Genomic DNA, 14,208 nt, shown 5'->3' with positions numbered 1-14,208 from the left:
AGAGCTGAAATAAGCTGCTTAGATGATGGACCCTGAATAGGAGTCATATTTGTAGGGAAGTTCTCACACTGGTTATACATCACATGTCTGAGCTGCAGATATGTATAAAAGACCTTATGGTGCAGGTCTAATTCAGATGCCAGTTATGTAAAAGATTTACAGCCTGAGTCACCATACAAAAGAAAGGTGTTCAGTCCTTCAGGGAATCCTGTACTCCTCTGGAAGATGCAGTCAGCTTTGTGTGCCGCCTGCATGGATCCACAGGGGTACGGAACAGATCTGGGCCATATGCAATTCACTTTATCACCTGAGTCTTCTCCTGGGTCATATTTTCACAACTTGTAAATAAAATGCTTTTTAAACCACCAACAAGCAAACAAATACTCAAAATAATTTTGACAGTACTTTACTTAATTGTTTGTACTTTTCCCATTGCAATATGCGAAAAAGTTATTTTAAAAAGAAGATTAAAAATTCTCTCCGAGGAGAAAACTAAGGAGAAAAAGTGAATAGCATATGGGCCATTTGCTCTATTCTAAATTACAGATTTACTTTAACACTTGCAATGGAATAAATAGAAAGTGAACACAACCAATTCCTAATTAGGCTCCTGGCTTAGTACTACATGTAGCCATGTTTATCCCATCATCTCAGTTCAGGGACTTTAATGTTTTACAAACCAATGCGCTGAGTGCTGCCAGGTACGTCTAGCAAGAAATAAAAGAAACATGGGAAAAATAAACACTGACAAGCAAAACATTTCCCACACTCAGTGCAGTAATAGAGCTTCTCACCAGTGATGTGAGAGGGATAAGCGGAACTGAACAAGCCTGTTATTGGCTGCTGCACTCCACTCTCCATCCTCCCTACTTCCAGCTGTGTTGGGGAGATGGAGAGCAGTATGCTGCGGCCAGTTCAGGTTCACTAAAGGTGACGTTATGTTTCACTGACCCTTACTTACCACCTGTGTGAGATTTCTCATGTCTGACAAGGTCTGATTTCTCTACATAAAATTTCCCACACTCAGCACACAAATATGGCTTCTCTCCATGGTGAGATCTCCCATGAATGACAAGGTCTGATTTATATACAAAACATTTCCCACACTCAGCACATTAATACGGCTTCTCACCAGTGTGAGATCTCCCATGGATGACAAAATGTGATTTCTGTAGAAAACCTTTCCCACACTCAGCACATGAATATGGCTTCTCTCCAGTGTGAGATCTCCCATGTGCGACAAGGTATGATTTTCGTACAAAACATTTCCCACACTCAACACATAAGTATGGCTTCTCTCCAGTGTGATATCTCCTGTGAACGACAAAGTCTGATTTACGTACATAACATTTCCCACACTCAGTACATAAATAGGGCTTTTCACCAGTGTGCGATCTCTCATGACTGGCAAGGTGCGATTTCCGTACAAAACAATTCCCACACTCAGCACATGAATAGGGCTTCTCTCCAGTGTGAGTTCGCTCATGGTTGACAAGCACTGATTTCTGTACAAAACATTTCCCACACTCAGGACATGAATAAGGCTTCTCTCCAGTGTGATATCTCTTATGAATGACAAGTCCTGATTTCCATAAAAAACATTTCCCACACTCAGCACATGAATAGGGCTTCTCACCAGTGTGAATTCTCTTGTGCTTGACAAGACTTGATTTTTTCACAAAACATTTTCCACACGTGGAACAGGAATGAGACCCTCCAGCAGGGGGAGAGCTGTGCTGGGTATGAGGCCCCTCAGGATTATACAGGCGAGGGGGGCCTGGGGGAATATTTGGGGTAACCAGGATAACTGCAGGAGACTCTTGTCCAGTGACATCATCATCCGCTGTACAGTCTGTGGATACAGAGAGACGAGTCTGACTCTGCGCTGCAAATAGAGAAACATCATCACTTCTGAGGGGAGGATTCTGAGGGGAGGATTCTGAGGGGAGGAACAATTATCATTAGGGATGGTCAGTGAGCTGCTGATGATTCCAAGTTGAGGCAAGGTTTGTGCAGACTGGAAATGGAGCAGATGCAGCAGCTGCATATCTCTGTGTTCTCCCCAGAAATATTTTCTAGCCGAGTGGCATGAAAAAGTAGCCGAGTGGGGAAGCAGGTCACGCTGGGTGCTGATGGGTGAAAAAGTAAGGTAATGCTGAACGGAGGAGGGAGGGTCACACTGGGTGGGAGGGGATCACACTGGGTGGGGAGAGGTCAGCATCACACTGGGTGCTGGTGGTGATGGGGAGGGTCACACTGAGTGGGGTGGGAAGGGATCACATTGGGTGGGGAGAGGTCGGCATCACACTGGTGGTGGTGGTGGGGAGGAGATCACACTGGGTGGGGAGAGGTCGGCATCACGCTGGGTGCTGGTAGGGAGGGTCACAGTGGGTGGGGTGGGAGGGGATAACACTGGGTGGGGAGAGGTCGGCATCACGCTGGGTGCGGTTGGTGGTGGGGAGGGTCACACTGGGTGGGGAGAGGTTGGCATCACGCTGGGTGCTGGTGGGGAGGATCACACTGGGTGGGGAGAGGTCGGTATCACACTGGGGGCTGGTAGTGGTGGGGAGGGTGAGGGTCACGCTGGGTGGGGAGAGTGCGGCGTCACGCTGGGGGCTGGTGGGGAGGGTCACACTGGGTGGGGTGGGAGGGGATCACACTGGGCAGGGGAGAGGTCGGCATCACACTGGTGGTGGTGGGGAGGGTCAACCTGGGTGGGGAGGGTTACACTGGGTGGGGAGAGGTCGGCATCACGCTGGGTGCTGGTGGGGAGGGTCAAACTGGGTGGGGAGAGGTCGGCATCACACTGGGTGCTGGTGGTGAGGGTCACACTGGGTGGGGAAAGGTCGGCATCATGCTGGGATCTGGTGGGGAGGGTCACACTGGGTGGGGAGAGGTCGGCATCACACTGGGTGCTGGGGAGGGGATCACACTGGGTGGGGAGAGGTCAGCATTACGCTGGGTGCTGGTGGGGAGGGGGAGGGTCACACTGGGTGAGGAGGGAGGGGATCACACTGGGGGCTGGTGGTGGTGGGGAGGGTCACACTGGGTGGGGAGGGGATCACAATAGGGGCTGTTGGTGGTGGGGAGGGTCACACTGGGTGCGGAGGGGATCACACTGGGTAGGGAGAGGTCGGCATCACGCTGGGTGCTGGTGGGGAGGGTCACACTCGGTGGGGAGGGTCACACTAGGTGCTGGTGGGGGAGGGACACACTGGGTGGGGGAGGAACACACTGGGTGGGGAGGGGGAGGGACACACTGGGTGGGGAGGGGTAGGGTCACACTGGGTAGGGGATCACACTAGGTGGGGAGATCACACTGGGTGCTGGTGGTGGTGGGGAGAGATAAGTGGTTTGAGTAACAAGAATCGCACTAAAAATTCTCCCACAATGCTGTATGCAGTACATTTTCATACAAATCCCAGCTGTAGTGTAAATGCTACAATAGGGCAACGTTGTCATAGTGCTTCTCTGCTCGCTGGCGTTCAGCAAAGCTCTGTAAATTTCCTGTAAAGCACCTCAGTGTGAATGGGGTCTTAGTGCTATAGCCTCATTATCACATATATGACATCATCACATAAATGACCAGACATCATTAACCACTCCGTGCATGCAATGTATGTGACTAGGGTTTCAGCGGTATACTGGTATGACGGTATACCGCTGTTTGGTTGTGCATGGTAATCACACCCTGCACAATTGCGTTTTACTGGTTTCTGGGAGGGGCATGTGCTGGCAACGCAGCAGCGGGGATGTGAAGCAACGGCGGGCGTGCGAACAGCGGGGAGGGTAAACAGATACTCACTTCGCCCGGGGTCCTGTGTGCGTGTACTACATACCTCTTCCTACTTTCTGTCCTTGTGTTCCTTTTCCCGCTGTTACAGGGAGATGGAACGCAAGGACAGGAAGAAGAAAGAAGTAAGTACACATGTGAAGGACCCCCGGCCAGTGAGTATCTGTTTACCATTGATCACAAAGAAAACAGATAGCGTGCACCTTCCGTCCTTTATGCGGTGGTTTATTTGCAAAAAGTGACAGTATTTTTCAACATACAAGCGTGGATGACGTCTCAGTTCCTATTGCTTTAAGCAGTAGTGCGAATAGTGCCAGGCATTTCTTACGTGTCCGGCGACTGCAGAGTGGCTGGCGCTGGAGGTGGGTGTCAGGCTGTGAGCGATGGAGCGACGGCCATTTCACGAGAAAGCGAGTGTTCCGGTCTATAGCGGGAATAAGCCCCGCCCCTTCCGGAATCGTCACTTTTTATAAACAAAGGCCAGTTACCTTGGAGATGCGGGTTCCGTGTGACGTACTCTAGGGCAGTGATTCCCAACCTTTTCCGGCCCGGGGAACACTTTCTGACCATATTTTTCTCCGGGGAACGGCGGGGGGCGCGCGGGTGTTTGCGCGACCTAGTGGACAGTGCCGTGTGTAGCAGGCTATGGGGGGGGGGGGGGGCTGGGGTGCGGCTGCATAGTTAGCATAGTTGCCCCAGTATAGGGAGTTTAGTTGCCCCAGTATGGTTAGTATAGTTACCCCAGTATAGTGCCCCAGTATAGCTAGTATAGTCCCAGTATGGATAGGTAGTGCCCCAGTATAGGTAGGTAGTGCCCCAGTATAGCCAGTAAAGTGCCCAGTATAGCTAGTATAGTGCCCAGATAGCTAGTATGGTACCCAGTATAGCTAGTATAGTGCCCAGCATACCTAGCATAGTGCCCAGCATAGCTAGCATAGGTAGGTAGTGCCCAGTATAGCTAGTATAGTTGCCCCCAGTGTAGCTAGTTTAGTTGCCCCCAGTAAAGCTATTTAGTTGCCCCCAGTAAAGCTATTTAGTTGCCCCCAGTAAAGCTATTTAGTTGCCCCCAGTAAAGCTAGTTTAGTTGCCCCCAGTAAAGCTAGTTTAGTTGCCCCCAGTAAATCTAGTTTAGTTGCCCCCAGTCTGCGCATGTCTCCCCGCCGCCGAGCTGCCCTGCACTTGCCACCGCTAAATGGAGGGGGAGAGAGGCAGAAGGAGGGGTCCCAGGTGAGGGAGGGGGGGATATTTCCCCCCTCCCCACCGCTGCCTCCACTGCCCCTCCTTCTAGCGCTGCTTCCCCCCTCCAGCGTACTGGACGGCACACCTGGCACCATGCCGCGGCACACTAGTGTGCCGCGGCACAGCGGTTGGGAATCACTGCTCTAGGGGGCGGATAAGACCGCCTCCATTGCCATGGCAGCTGAAACAGACAGCGTAAGGTAAACATATTTGTGAAAATCCAGAACCCCGCCGTAGGTGTGATGTCCGCACAAGCCACAAAATTTCCGTGCGGAAAAATACATCTCACCAATTCGGCTGGGGTAGCCGGGGCAACTTCATTGTATGACACACATTACACGCAGTGTAAGTGCAAATCTGTGCTTTAAAGTGACAGTGCATATTAAAACAATGTTTGCTGTGGAGAGCTGAGCGACGGCTATCATATATTCGATGGACACACAAATAGGCATATGGCTAGAGTATCCTACTGATGGTAAGGAAAAGAACTTAAAGGAACTATAATGCTGGAAAAAATGAAAAAAGAGAGAAATTTTTCTTTCCATCTCCATTCTTTCTCAGGCAATTATGCATACTATGCCCTATCAAATAAAGTAGAGGGAATGGTGCCTTATCTCGCTAGTAGAGCAATACATTTTATGCATTCATCGTGAAGTACAATAACCCCCCCCCCCCCCACTTTGAGTAATGGTCATTACATTTTTATGGCCAAGGTACTACATACAATTGTATCAACTTTGACAGGGCAAGCCATACCATGCCTGGAATACCTGTTCACGTCTCATGCACCAGTCACTCTTATAGTCAGATACAACAATAAAATCCAAAAGATTAATCAAAAGGTTAATCGACTATAACAAGAACATCAGAACGAATAGATTATAACAATACATCTATATATATATATAAAATCGTGTGTGTGTGTGTGTGTGTCGCGATCACTCGAAAACGGCTTGACCGTTTTGAAAGAAACTTGATAAACACAGATCCCTTACTAGCTGGGATGATACGTTCTGGAGGTCTCGTGCCCCCCCCCCCCCCACGCTTACCTGGGCGGAGCTACAAACAGCGAATCAGATTTCTCCATTCATGTCAATGGAAAAAATGGAAAAGGCTGCCATTCTCACAGTAATCAAGCCAGAGTCCCCACACTTGGCACAGTTGGGTCACTTGGTGACCGAGGTTACAAATCCAGGAAAAGTGCGCGGAGCATAAAACAGCCAATCAAATATCAGCCATTCATTTTTAATGGGAAAATGTAAACTGCAGCCATTCTTACACTGTTAAAGGGAAGGTTCAGGGAGGGGGGAAAAATAAAAATCCATATCCACTTACCTGGGGCTTCCTCCAGCCCGTGGCAGGCAGGAGGTGCCCTCGCCGCTCCCGGTCGTCTCCGGTGGCTGACCCGACCTGGCCAGGCCCGGGTGCCAGGCCGGGCTCTTCTGCGCTCCAATCTGCGCCTCAGGGGGGCACACTGACGTCATCGGACGTCCTCCGGGCTGTACTGCGCAGGCGCAGTAGTTCTGAGCCTGCGCAGTACAGCCGGAGGACGTCCGATGACGTCAGCGCGCCCGCGTGGGACGCAGAAGAGCCCGTCGTTGGAGCGCAGAAGAGCCCGACCTGGCAGCCGGGCCTGGCCAGGTCGGGTCGGCCACCGGGAGCCTGCGGAGTGGCGGCGAGGGCACCTCCTGCCTGCCACGGGCTGGAGGAAACCCCAGGTAAGTGGATATGGAGTTTTATTTTTTCCCCCCTCCCTGAACCTTCCCTTTAAGCGCAGGGTTCTCAACCTTGGCACACTTGGTCACTGGGTGACTGGATTTAAGATTCAGGAAAGTGGGTGGAGCCTACAACAGCCAATTAAAATTCACCTATTGATTTTTAAGGGGAATATTTAAACTGCAGCCATTCTTACACTGTTAATGGCAGAGGATTCAAACTTGCTACAGTCGGTCATTGGGTGACTGGGGTCCAAATTCACTAAAGGGGCGGGGCCATAAACAGTCAATCAGATTTCCTTGGTGGATAAACTGCTTCCATTCACACATTTTTGATGCCAGGAACCTGAAAGCTCACAAACTTGGTCATTGAGTGACTGTGTGTCAAGGTTACAAAAAGTGGGCGGAGCCAAAACCAAATTTCACTGGGTAAATATAAACTGCAGCCATTCTTACACTGTTAATGGCAGGGTTCTCAAACTTTGCATAGTTGGCCACTGGGTGACTGGGATTGATTGATTTTCAAGGGGATTATTTACATTGCTGCCCTTAATACACTCTTAATGGCAGAGGCCTCAAATCTGACACAGTCAGTCACTGGCCCGCCGCCTTTTCAATTCTGAAAAGGGGGCAGGCTACAAACAGCCAAAAAGATTTGTTTAATTTCAGTGGGAAATTACAATTTATTGATGCCAAGGACCTCAAAGCTCATAAACTTGGTCATTGAGTGACAGTATCCCAAAGTTAGAAATAGTGGGCGGAGCCAAAAACAACTAACTTTTTATATAGGAAAATATAAACTGCAGCCATTCTTACACTGTTAATGGCAAGGTTCTCAAACTTGACACCGTTGGTCACTGAGTGACTGGGATTGATATTCAGAAATGTGGGTGGAGCCTACAGCAGCCAATCAAAATTCATCTATTGATTTTCAAGGGGAATATTTACATTGCTACCATTCTTATACTGTTAATGCCACAGGCCTCAAACCTAAAACAGTCAATGGGTGACTGGGATCCAAATTCACTAAAGGGGGTGGAGCCATAAACAGCCAATCAGATTTGTTAGATTGATTTCAGCCATTCCGTTATTGGCAGGGTTCTCAAACTTCACACAGTTGGGTCACTGGATGACTGGGATTAAAACTCAGGAAAGTGGGTGGAGCCTACAACAGCCAATCAAAACTCACCTATTGATATTTAAGGGGAGTAGTTACATTGCTGCTGCTCTTCTTACACTCTTAAGGACAGAGGCCTTAAATCGGGTACAGTCAATCATTGGGAGACTGGGGTTTAAATTCTGAAAAGGGGGCAGGCCACAACCAGTCATTCATATTTGTTTAATTTGAATGGAAAATTGCAATTTATTGATGCCAAGGACCCCTAAGCTCATAAACGTGGTCATTGAGTGACCGTAAGTTACATGGGAAAATATAAACTGCAGCCATTCTTACTCTGTTAATGGCAGGGTTCTCAAACTTAACACAGTTGGTCACTGAGTGACTGGGATTAATGTTCAGAAAAGTAGGTGGAGCCTACAACAGCCAATCAAAATTCACCTATTGATTTTCAAGTGGAATATTAAAACTGCTGCCATTCTTACACTGTTAATGGCAGAGGCCTCAAACCTGCTACAGTCAGTCATTAAGTGACTGGGGTTTAAAATCACTAAAGGCGTGGAGCCACAAACAGCCAATTAGATTTATTTTCTGGATAAAATGCTTCCATTCACACCATTTTGATGCCTGGGACCCGAAAGTTCACAAACTCGGTCATTGTGTGTCAAGATTACAAAAAGTGGGTGGAGTAAAACACAGATTTCCCTGGGAAAATGTAAACCGCAGCCCTTCTTCAGTGTTAATGGAAGGGTTCTCAAACTTTGCACAGTTGGTTACTGGGTGACTGGGATTAATAATCAGAAAAGTGGGTTGAGCCTAAAAGCTAATCAAAATTCACCTGTTGTTTTTTAAGGGGAAAAATAAAATTGCTGCCATGCCTGCCCTGTTAATGGCACAATCCTCAAACCTGGTCATTGGGTCACTGGGGTTCAAATCAGAAAAGGGGGCGGAGCCACAGCCAATCAGATTTGTTTCATTTCACTGGGAAAATACAAATTATTAATGTCAAGGACCCCAAAGCTCACAAAATTGGTCATTGAGTGACTGTGTGTCCAGGTTACAAAAACGTGGGTGGAGCCAAAAAAATTTACTAGGAAAATATTAACTGCAGCCATCCTTACACTGTTAATGGCAGGGTTCTCAAACTTTGCTCAGATGATCACTGGGTGACTGAGATTAATATTCAGGGAAGAGGGTGGAGCCTATAATGGCCAATCAAAATTTGTTGATTTTCAAGGGGGATATTTAAATTTCTGCCATTTTTACACTGTTAAGAGCAGATGTCTCAAATCTGCTACAGTTGGTCATGGGTTGACTGGGGTTCAAATGCTGGAGGGGGGTGGAGCCACAAACAGCCTATCTGATTTGTTTGATTTCGATATACAAATTATTGATGTCAAAGACCCCAAAGCTCACAAACTTGGCCATTGAGTGTTTGTGTGTTAGGGTTTGGAAAAGTGGGCGGAGCCAACACCAGACTAATACATACCCGGGCAACGCTGGGTCATTAGCTAGTAGGCAATAATTATGGATCAAGCATACACGACAATTCAATCCTATCATAAAGGCTTAGTGGACCCATAGCTTCTGTTTTCAAAATCATTTTTGTTTCCTTTCTCAAGAGTAGTTTTTCCCTGTCTCCACCCCTATGGGTTACATCCTGTTTCTCTATACCAGCAAAATGGACATTTGTACTGTTTCCATTATGTACTTCTCTCATATGTGTAATGAAGCGGGTACATCCTTTTCCAGACTTGATTGAATTAATATGTTCACCCACTCTAACCTTCATTGGCCGAGTGGTTTGTCCAATGTAATAAAATTCACATGGACAGAGCATTACATATACCACAAAATTTGTTTGGCATGTGAAGAATCCTTTTGTTTTAACCATTTCTTTAACCAATCGAATACATTTACTGGTGAGGCTGTTATTGCATAAATTGCAGTGTCCACACTTGAAATTTCCTGTTGGAAGTGACATATTTAACCAGTCTTTAGTCTTGGGGGTAGTAAATTCACTACTGGTATGTATACCTCCCAGTGTGGGTGCTCTCCTAAAGGCGACCCTTGGGGGAGCCTTAGAGATAGAGTCCAGATCTGAATCTCTAGTGATCATAGACCAATTTGAATATATAGTTTTTCTGATCTGTTTTGCCATTGGGAAATAGTCAAACGTGAATGTAGTTCTATTTTTCACTTTCCCCTTTGGATTTAACAGGTATTGTCTTCTCTTGCCTCTGGGCCCTTTCCCTAGCCCTTTTTAAAACTTCCTCATCATAGCCTCTCTGCAAAAACCTTGAGGTTAAATTTTTTGCCTGGGTATCAAAATCCGAATCGTTATTGTTGTTTCTCTTTAAACGCAAATATTGGCCTTAGGGTATGTCCTCGATCACATGTTCTGGATGGAAGCTTAGTGCGTGGAGAACAGAGTTGGTGTCTGTTGCCTTTCTATATCCTCTGCTGACCAATTTGTTATTCTCAGCGGCCAGCTTCAAATCCAGAAAGGTGATTTCATATTCGCTCAACTCAGAAGTGAATTGCATGTTCACTGCATTGGTATTCAAGTATTGCATAAACTATTCAAATTGTTTATTTGATCCCGACCATACCACCAGGACGTCGTCCACATACCTCGACCATTGTCTGACGTGCCCCCGGAAAGGATTCAGGTCCGAGAGCACGGCAGACTCCTCCCACACCTCCAGAAAGAGGTTAGCATAGGAGCATGCCACAGGGGTCCCCATGGTCATCCCCGACACCTGTTGGTACCACTTTCGGTCTAACAGAAAGGTCATTATTCGTTAAAACGAATTCAAGACATTCCAAAATGTCTGGATTTCTGGATTTTTACAAATATGTTTACCTTACGCTGTCTGTTTCAGATGCCATGGAAATGGAGGCATTCTTATCTGCCCTCTAGAGTACGTCACATGGAACTCGCATCTCCAAGGTAACTGGCCTTTGTTTATAGGAAGTGACGATTTCAGAAGGGGCGGGGCTTATTCCCGCTATAGACCAGAATACTCGCTTCCTCATTCACAGTAGTTCGCATGACCAAGTGTCAGTCAGACGCGAAGCGGCCGTCACTCCACAGCTCACAGCCTGACACCCACCTCCAGCACCAGCCACCCTGCAGTCGCCGGACACGTAAGAAATGCCTGGCACTATTCGCACTACTGCTTAAAGCAATAGGAACTGAGACGTCATCCACGCTTGTATGTTGAAAAATACTGTCACTTTTTGCAAATGAACCACCGCATAGAGGACGGAAGGTGCACGCTATCTGTTTTCTTTGTGATCAATGCTATTTGGAGTTTCTCCTATGAACTAGCAGTGCACACGTCCTGTGGCAACGTGGCAGTTACAAGCTGAGTATACTGCAGGGAGATGGAATGTACTCGCCATTGTGACATTTCGTTGCTCACAAATATTTTTTTCTGACGGGTTGTGCCATACACTTGTAGTCTCTTCTTTGAAGTGGAGTATCTGTTTACACCTGACGCTCCGTCCCCCCTCCCCCCACAACTTGCTAGCTTTACTGTGGGCACCTATTCCTGGATATATATACTGGCTGCACCTATCCCTGGTTACCTGTACTGCGGCCACCAATTACTGGCTACACCTATCCCTGGCTACCTATACTGTGGCCACCTATTACTGGCTGCACCCATCGCTGGCTACCTATACTGCGGCCACCTATTACTGGCTACACCTATCCTTGGCTACCTATACTGCAGCCACCTATTACTGGCTACACCTATCCCTGGCTACCGATACTGCAGCCACCTATTACTGGCTGCACCCATCGCTGGCTACCTATACTGCGGCCACCTATTACTGGCTGCACCCATCGCTGGCTACCTGTACTGCGGTCACCTATTACTGGCTACACCTATCCCTGGCTACCTATACTGCGGCCACCTATTACTGGCTACAACCATCCTTGGCTACCTATACTGCAGCCACCTATTACTGGCTACACCTATCCCTGGCTACCTATACTGTGGCCACCTATTACTGGCTGCACCCATCGCTGGCTACCTATACTGCGGCCACCTATTACTGGCTACACCTATCCTTGGCTACCTATACTGCAGCCACCTATTACTGGCTACACCCATCCCTGGCTACCTTTACTGCGGCCACCTATTACTGGCTACACCCATCCCTGGCTACCTATACTGCGGTCACTTATTACTGGCTACACTGATTCCTGACTACCTATACTGCAATTTAAACAGTTGCATATTTCAACATATGTCATTTGTACTGTCATGGGATGTTGTTTGCAAAGATGAATTTGCTTGAAGAGTTGTGAACTCTGTTTTTACAAAATAATTTTTCAAACAAATTTAAGATCATCTTGAAACTTTGTCTGTTCAAAAATACTGTTTTACTATATATCCTTGTACTCATATACCTATACTGCAGCCACCTATTACTGGCTACCTATACCGCGACCACCTATTACTGGCTGCACCTATCCCTGGCTACCTATACTGCGACCACCTATTACTGGCTACACCTATCCCTGGCTACCTATACTGCGACCACCTATTGCTGGCTACACCCATCCCTGACTACCTATACTGCGGCCACCTATTACTGGCTACACCTATCCCTGACTACCTATACTACGACCACCTATTACTGGCTACACCTATCCCGGACTACCTATACTACAACCACCTATAACTGGCTACACCTATTGCTGGCTACCTATACTGTGGCCACGTATTACTGGCTACACCAATCTCTGGCTACCTGTACTACGACCACCTATTACTGGCTGCACCGATCCCTGGCTACCTGTGCTGCGGCCACCTATTACTGGCTACACCTATCCCTGGCTATCTATACTGCGACCACCTTTTACTAGTAGGATGTGGGTGTCAAAAACACCCTCTAGTGAAAAGATACAGGAGACAAAAGTGGGAGCCCAATAGTGTAGTATGTCAAAAACAATTGAACGTAATAAAAGTAAGTCGCTACTCACAAAGGTGGGTTGCAGAGGGGCAACCGACCACAGGAAGCAGGTGTAAACAACAAACCCGACTCCACTCGGGGTGGTCCCTAGGGACCTGGATGCGGTCGCTCTCCTTGGTAAAAGAAAGGGGACAGATATCCGCCGTGGTCGAAGCCACGTGTGGTCTGTACCCACCCCTCAGACGGGTGAGGTAAGGGGGTATGATTGCACAATAAGGGTATAAAATAAGGGTATAAAACCAGGGCGGTGTAATAAAAGCATCTAAAAACAGTTTAAAAATGGGAAATAAATTTGAGGTAGCTTACCTCAGTAACGAAAAAATCTTTGTATTTTACAAAGGTTTTTATTAGTAGCACAGGCAACGCGTTTCGCGGGTCAGAGCCCGCTTCCTCAGGCCAATAACAGTGCCAAACTAAATGACAGATTCAGCAAAGGGAGGCTGAATCTGTCATTTAGTTTGGCACTGTTATTGGCCTGAGGAAGCGGGCTCTGACTCGCGAAACGCGTTGCCTGTGCTACTAATAAAAACCTTTGTAAAATACAAAGATTTCTTCGTCACTGAGGTAAGCTACCTCAAATTTATTTCCCGTTTTTAAACTGTTTTTAGATGCTTTTATTACACCAGGGCGCCTCTTATACCCTTATTGTGCACCTATTACTAGCTGCACCTATCCCTGGCTACCTATACTGCTGCCACCTGTTACTGGCTACACCTATCCCTGGCTACCTATACTGCGGCCACCTATTACTGGCTACACCCATCCCTGGCTACCTACTGTATACTGATGCCACCTCTATTACTGGCTACACCCATCCCTGGCTACCTATACTGCAGCCACCTATTACTGGCTACACCCATCCTTGGCTACCTACAGTATACTGCGGCCACCTATTACTGGCTACACATATCCCTGGCTACCTATACAGCGGCCACCTATTACTGGCTACACCTATCTCTGGCTACCTATACTGCGGCCACCTATTACTGGCTACACCTATCTCTGGCTACCTATACTGCAGCCACCTATTACTGGCTACACCTATCTCTGGCTACCTATACTGCGGCCACCTATTACTGGCTACACCTATCCCTGGCTACCTATACTGCGGCCACCTATTACTGGCTACACCTATTCCTGGCTACCTATACTGCGGCCACCTATTACTGGCTACACCTATCTCTGGCTACCTATATTGTGGCCACCTATTACTGGCTACACCTATCAGTGTTGCCGACTCATCCCTTTAATGACTGACACATCTACGTTATACAGGAAGGAGCTGAGGAGGAGGAAGGTGGTGATGTGCCTCTGAGAGACAGTGAGCTTTCCCCGCCCCTCCACACAGCTGATAG

At 47.7% G+C, this 14,208-nt stretch overlaps 1 pseudogene; it reads right to left on the bottom strand.

The window, feature by feature from the left end:
- Window positions 1-524: 524 nt before the first annotated feature.
- The window catches only part of LOC137524112 (zinc finger protein 665-like), a 79,719-nt pseudogene continuing 66,035 nt past the window's right edge, over window positions 525-14,208 (bottom strand).

Source organism: Hyperolius riggenbachi, chromosome 7, assembly GCF_040937935.1.
Source record: "Hyperolius riggenbachi isolate aHypRig1 chromosome 7, aHypRig1.pri, whole genome shotgun sequence".
In the NCBI taxonomy this organism is placed as follows: Eukaryota; Metazoa; Chordata; class Amphibia; order Anura; family Hyperoliidae; genus Hyperolius; species Hyperolius riggenbachi.
The sequence above is the reverse complement of the archived record's forward strand: the minus strand, read 5'-3'. Positions and strand labels throughout refer to the sequence as shown.